This window comes from Grus americana, chromosome 2, assembly GCF_028858705.1.
Source record: "Grus americana isolate bGruAme1 chromosome 2, bGruAme1.mat, whole genome shotgun sequence".
Lineage (NCBI taxonomy): Eukaryota > Metazoa > Chordata > Aves > Gruiformes > Gruidae > Grus > Grus americana.
Window position 1 is genome coordinate 8,103,124 of NC_072853.1, and position 6,000 is coordinate 8,109,123.

The 6,000-nt window shown below is 42.5% G+C and overlaps 1 long non-coding RNA gene across 1 annotated transcript in view; it reads right to left on the bottom strand.

Moving 5' to 3' along the window:
- The window catches only part of LOC129203014 (uncharacterized), a 67,613-nt gene extending 61,901 nt beyond the window's left edge, over nt 1-5,712 (bottom strand). Inside the window, exon 1 of the long non-coding RNA XR_008575892.1 lies at nt 5,578-5,712. This is a non-coding gene — a long non-coding RNA (uncharacterized LOC129203014). The remainder of the gene's footprint in view (nt 1-5,577) is intronic.
- Between the last annotated feature and the right edge of the window lie 288 nt (nt 5,713-6,000).

Genomic DNA, 6,000 nt, shown 5'->3' on the forward strand with positions numbered 1-6,000 from the left:
ACTTTAATCTAGGAGGTTTAACATATAGAAGGGTAACAGAAATAAAATCCACTTCTGCTCAAAGGTCATTGTCAATACTGTTTATTTTTTCTGGTCTTGTTTTCTCTTCCAGCACACATGCATTTTTGTCTGTAAGTGACAAGTTTGACCAGACCAGCATTGATTAAATGAAACTCACAGACTCACTCAATATTTCAATGATTGAGGATTGCTGGAGGAAAAGAAATATTTATTTTTGTTTTGCCTTCTATTTCCAGCTAGGAATGAAGACAGCAGTGACAAAAATCTGCTGTGCAAAGGTCTTTCTATGCTATTTCCATACAGAAAGCCTCATGAATCCCTCAAGAAATCCTGTTCTCATGAGCATCCCATCTTGTGCCATTGAGCTTCCGAGGTCTGAAGAGCTGAGTCGGGGCTCCTTCTGGCTAACTAGGTGACTGCAAACTCTCTGCTGCCTATTTTCCTCCTGTCCTTAACATTCACAGCACTGCAGCTAAAGCTCCTTATCCATTACCATTCAGACTGTGTATCTATTTACTGACAGTCCTTAACCCTTTTCATCATATCTCTAATTCTGTTCTTAAGGCCTTGTGTTGCTCCTTTCTGCCCATATTTATGCTCTTATCTTCATTATTTCCCTCCTTTTCTGCTCTCACACTCTTTCCTCAACCTCATTCTTTCCTCTGCTCCATCAGGGCTGTATCACCCTCCTGTTCTTGCTTGGACTCCCTCACCTTCTATCCCCTTGGCAGATGTCTCCCTGCACTCACTGCAAGAGCCACAGCTACAGTGTTGGAGTGCAGTCCCACAGGCCAGTTTCCCCGAGTTATATTTGGGTAGGGCTTCACAGCACAGCAGCCACACTGCAGTTAGTGGTCACGTTCATGCTCCCACCTCCTAACAGCTGTGTATGCTTCTGAGAGGGAGGTGTTACTCCAGCGTAAAATCCTGATGGATCTCTAAGAAAGAAGAGAACAAAGCTTAGAAGTAGTAAAGAAAAAGCAGGAAGGAGGGAATGAGAAATGCAAGTTACATGGCTGGAACAACCCCCATTTATTTGCGGCTACTGTGAAGCGACAGTAGTAACGGTACTATGCTGTTACTACTTTTTAGGAAGAAAAGTGGTGTTTGCGTGGAGGGAAAGAATACTGTGGCCACCAATATCTGGTACGTGTCTCTCCTTCAATACTGCTGCTGCTGGGCAATAGGAAAATGGCATCAAGATGGTCTGCCCTGGCATGGACTTACTGCAGGTGTTATCCCACAAATGCCTCATGGCAGCTGCCACGATGGGAAAGAGCAGGATACAAGGAGTAAGAGTCAGAGGTGAGACATGGTAGCACCTTTGCCTGTACGTAGCAGGGTGCAGGGCTCTTTCGTGCTGAGCCAGCCTCCTACACCAGCATCAAGCCCAGCAAAGGAGAAAGATGGTTTGATTTCACCTAAGCCTTTCTCCTGGGCCACAAATTTGAAGAATGCAAGGTTGGAAAGAGCAAAAACATTGTATATGGGGAGAGGTGACTGGGAAACTGTTGGCACAGGGCACTCAACTACTATATTCTTCATCATGGTAAATTTCACATTTAGTTCAGTGAGAGCAGACTTTGGCCAAAACCAAGCAAAGCCCTGTTCCTTGGGCTACATTGCTACGTGCAGGATGAAGAGCCTAACCAGGGAAATCTCATATGATACTGGCATTAGAATGGGGCTCCTAAAGCAGCATTTTTCTAACGGAGGTTCCTAAATGTGTAGTGGTCCCTAGGATTTTCTGGCTCTTGGCTATCCCATACCCAGGAAGCCATGGACCAAGTAGAGAGGCTGTAGCTCTTTGAAACAATTTGGCTACTGCAGATCACCCTGCAGGGTGCAGCAATGAGTAAAACCTCAGGTCAGATGGTAACAGCAGGCAACTGGGATCCAAGAGTTCTTGCATTGGCACGTTATCCTCAAACACCAGCATAAAGCAATTGATATTTCTGTACTTCACTCAACATGAGCATAGTTAGCATTACTTGAAATAATAGATGCCACATTACCTGAGAAATGCTTTAAAATTGTGAAAACATTAAGTATCATAGCACAGTAGAACAAGATCCCCAATCTGTTTGTATTGACAGATATGAAAATCAGGGCTCCTGCCGACTCACATTTTCAGGGTAATTGCTAAAAGAGAAAATTATCTATTTGTCAAGTCAATTCATTAAACAAATTGAGACTTTGAACTACTTGATTTGGGTGCAAATTTAATCAGGGAGTGAAGGGGTGTATTGACACAGAACACACTTCCTATCTTCTGCCCTAGGGCCATTTTAGATATTACAGTAACACAATATTCTTGTTGTTATTTTATAAGCTAGCTGAAAATCAGCATTACTCTGTGTGCTTCTTTTCCACAGTGAATAGAGGAAGAGCATATTCATACAGTTAAGATGCATTTTAAAAAGTAAACAGAGACTGTAAGGGGCTAAAATGTCTCTCACCTGTACTGATTCCAGCAGTAGGAGGACAGGGAGTATGGTGCAGACATGCTGATAGAGTCGCTTTGGGGATCAGTACCCATTTGCTGTTCAGGACTTTTACCTCAGCAGGCAGAAGTGCAAAGTACCGAGATCTGTCTAGCTCCTTCTCATCTCACTGCTGGCTTGGTTCATGCTCCTGCACTGCCTAAAGTGGTCTTGGCTCCATAAGTGCACCCCAATAAACTTTCATCAGGCCTCTCAAGCTGAATCTTGAGCTTTTCCAAGGATTTATTTCAGAATGTGAACAAAATCAATCCTACTCATTCCAATTAGGCAGCCAGTAAATAAATCTTGTGTCCTGTCATTGCAGGTTTTTATATCGTGTTGCAGACTGCTTAGAAATTTTCTCAAAGCACTTGCGGTGCTCCACTTGTTTCTTTTCAACAGTGAAAACTTTTTACTTTTGTATAACCGCAGAGTGTTTGTTCAAGGCATACTTCTGTGCTGAGCAGAATCTGTGCTGTATTTACAAAGTAAAAGCCAATACAAAGAGCACTCACTGTAATGAACAGTGTTTGGAGCGAAAAGTCTAATGAGTATAGATGCTATCGAAGCTGTTCTCTTGCTCAGAAGTGAATGTTAATGCCAATTACTCATGTTTCTTGATTAAACTCTCTCCGAACATTAAGTACTGCAGAAAAAAAACTCTCCATCTTAAAATATGCACATTGCAGTTGAGTCAGAAGCTGGTACCAAGAATCCAGGGACAAAGTGTACTCTGTGTTGTGGTCCTTCAAGGAATATTACCATGAAAGTGCCTTGGATGTGATTTATAAAAGATGTCTGTGTTGAATATTCCACTGGATCACAGTTAAATAAGTGGACACCAGACTAAGATATACTTTTAGGGCAAAGAAAGTACTTGCATGAGTAAATGACTAAATGAGGACATTTTCCATGGAGAAATAGGAGGGTGCACTAAAGATGTGTCAGTTCTCAAGATCTACAGCTGGGCATGATAAAAACCATGAGAGCCAGCTAGCAATCTCTGACAGTTGGAGATGGGATTACTGCCTCAGTTTGACTAGATCTATGACCACTGCTCTATTTAAGGAACTGTTCTGGGGAATGTCTGCAGTGATTTTTTCTATCAATATTTTGATATGATACAAAAGGGGCAGGTAGCCTGCTATATATCTGTATACCTGAGCTCTGGAATTAGGGGATAAACACCAACCAGGAAGAGAAGTCAACATCAGGTTTCTCTTAAATGGTAAAAAGGCTTATTGTCAAATCTATAGCAATGTGTATTTGTTTTCTGTTCACCAAATCAGAGTTTAAGAGCAGAAGGGACGCTTAAATAGCCTGTTGCCAGCCATCTCGTCTGTCGCAGGCCATTGCACTTCATACAGCTATCACTGCATTGAGCCAGATGTTTCCTAGAGCTGTGACACAATGACACCCAAAACCAGCCCTGGCATACCGAGCTACACAGTGGAGGTAATATTGGGAGCAGACAATAGCAGGAAAGTTGAGAGTTGCAATAAAACTGAAGGTGGCTGGTGGAAGAGATGCTCTTCCTTTGCACCCCTGGATTCAGACTGGGCTGAAATCTTCTGTCAAAAGCCTTGAGGGCCTCATGAGCACCCAGGACCCGCTGAACCTGTCTGTCAGCCAGCACCTCATCAGAGCACTGCTCACTGGAAGAGTTCACAGCTAAACAGATATATTATATAAAAGCTGGGGGGAGAGCAGTGGCAGGAATGGGGAAGTGTCTCATCCATGGACAGGCAGGAAACCATTAGGAGAGTTGGAAAAGGTCACAGATGTCCCAGTTCCAAAGACTGTGCTTTAAATATTTAACTACCCAATGTTTATCCCATTTGTTATTGATAGATCACAGCACCTGGCATAAATAATGCTTTACACTTTGAAAATATCACATCATAAATCTTCATGACAGGCGTGTGCGGTGGGTGGGTAACCAGCGTCATCCCCACTTTACCAGACTGGGACACTCACACATCACAGTAGGTAGAGACAAGACTGCCAAAAGATGGACCTGGAGCGATCGGGTTAGGCAAAGCCAGAAGGCCAACAAATGCCCACAGAAACCTCTCCATGAACCTTGCAAATAGCAGAACATAGTGATTTAAATCTTAAGCTATGGCTGCTTGAGGATAATTTGCAAGAAGTACAAGAGTGACTCCAGCTGAGCAGACAATTTGCTAGGAACAGTTTAGCTGAACGACCTCCAGTGGGAGGAGGCCACCAGCGAGGCGGCTGGGCTGTGTGCTAAGGCTGGGGAGCAGAGTCCCAGCACAGTGGGGATGCCTGCCCATGCAGAGCCTTTGACCGGTGCAATTGCTACCAGCAGCACTACAATTCTCACACAAATTTAAGTTAGCAGGCAAAAAATAGAAAGAGATTGGAAGTAATGGGGGACATATGAATCACATCTGCAAGTCTTTGTGTAATTTAGTTTTGAAATTTAAGATTTAAACAAAAGTATTCCTTGGCCAAAAGTTATTCTAGCTTCTCTAGGCAGGTAGTAATAGAAAGAAATGTGATCTTTTTGATTAAGCCAGAACATTTACTGCCACTGGGAAGTGCTGCACATAATGTACCGTGGGGACATGGTGCTTTCTGCAATTTCTGCTACAACTGCAATATCTTACAGTAATCCTTCAAAAGTACAGTATATAGGAAGTCTCAAATCATCCTCATTAACTGCATTTATACAACAGAGCACCTATCTATTAAGTTGTTAGAGGTGCTTCCAGTAAAATAAATTGTCTCGATTCTGCTTCCAAACACTCAGTATAAATCTAGACAACTTGCCCTACTTCTGTAGCATTATTCCAGATTTAAATCTATTCAACAAGGCTCTTAAATTTATGTCTTACTTGGGCACTTGAGTGTTTCTACTAGTGTCATCGGAGCTGCTCTCATAAGCTTTAAATTCTCTAGTATCTTCAAAAATTTAAGTATGTGCCAGGGACTAAAAACTGACCTCCAAGGCTAAAAACAACAGATTGGTGGGAAGCTGAAAGCTAATACAAAACCATTAATGAAAATCAAAAGGCACAAGAGCTTCAGGAGAGAAAAGAGAACTTACAATGTTTAGAAAAACAGTCAAATCCTGGGAGGAAAAAGGAGAGCTGAAGTCTGTGAGCATGCACCTTCATTTCAAATACTCCAGTATTTAGTCCTGCCTCAGGATCCCATCGTACTGATGCTGCACAGGGAGAGGCTGAGTCTCTGCCTCCCCGAAAGCTTACACGTGAGATTTTCACACTTAAGATTTCCACTTATCTGTAGCTACTTAACCACCCTACAAATTCCACCATTATCTGCAATCTGCTATTAGGGAATGTAAGGTGCAGGAAAGAGAAACAACTTACCTAAGGCCTTATCACACTCTCAAACACTAGGAAATGTGACCTTGGTATCCGTCTATTCTACCACCATAAACAGGGAAAAATCTAGATATGTTTGGCAATAAGCTTTTGGGGTTTTACTTGCCATTCAGGCTCATGCA